Genomic DNA, 991 nt, shown 5'->3' with positions numbered 1-991 from the left:
CACACACACACACACTAACACAGGATGCGTGTGATTTGCTTTACTAATAGAGAAGCTGATCTATCGCTGCTTTGCCGACATGTTTCATTATCAGCGGGCTCAGGTGCTCAATGGCTGATCAATAGTTATTGATCCGTGCATGTTAGGTCAAACTGAGAAAGGTCAAATGTGACACGTGCACCTGCTTGTAAGAGTTACAGTGTCGGTTTGATGCTCTGTTTGGGGCCTGAGGTCAAACTTCACACTTAACGTTGTTTTATCTGCTTCATGACAGCTTTGAAACATGGTTAAATACAGATGATTGGCATTTGCTCTCGATTGCTTTTTTAGATAATCGATGAATCGTTTTGGTCCAAGGGGATGTCTTTAAATGCCTTGTTTTGCCAGTTTAATATGCTATAAATCAGAGAGAAGCAGGAAAACGTCACATGCAAGACCATTTTTACATGAAAAATTACTTAAAATAACAATTTATCGATTATCAAAGTAGTTGCCAAGTATGTTTATGTCGACTAATCGTCGAAAAATCTATATTTTGACACCACTATAGTGTGGGAGCCCAAACAGGCGATACCAAGGGTTAAATGGCAAAGAAGAAGAAATAAAGAAATACACATGAAGCAAAAAAAGAAGAAGAACAGATTGTAAATTAAAAATTCTGAATGACATAAGACTAATTTCTATTGTCTCTGATTCTGGTTATGAATCATCGCTCCATCTGGAGAGAGACAGCAGGAGAGAAATGAAGTAAGGTGAGAGGGAGAGATGAAATAAAGATCAAAGACTCTCCTGAGGGACACACACACACACACACACACACACACACACACACACACACACACACACGTGTGTGTGTGGTGTTGGGGGGGGGGGGGCGGGGCGGGGTCAAGCCCCTGCCTAAGCTATGAAATGTAGATATTGAAAATCATACTGTGTGCTTCCATTCCATGTTGGTTTGTACTTTTCTACACCCTTTAAAACTTGTCTTGTT

At 40.4% G+C, this 991-nt stretch overlaps 1 protein-coding gene across 1 annotated transcript in view; it reads left to right on the top strand.

Annotated features, from left to right (window-relative positions):
• The window catches only part of trim67 (tripartite motif containing 67), a gene marked incomplete at its 5' end in the record, with an annotated part of 121,472 nt that overhangs the window by 96,675 nt on the left and 23,806 nt on the right, over positions 1 to 991 (top strand).

The sequence above is a fragment of the Etheostoma spectabile genome, chromosome 18 (genome assembly GCF_008692095.1).
Source record: "Etheostoma spectabile isolate EspeVRDwgs_2016 chromosome 18, UIUC_Espe_1.0, whole genome shotgun sequence".
NCBI lineage: Eukaryota > Metazoa > Chordata > Actinopteri > Perciformes > Percidae > Etheostoma > Etheostoma spectabile.
The sequence above is the reverse complement of the archived record's forward strand: the minus strand, read 5'-3'. Positions and strand labels throughout refer to the sequence as shown.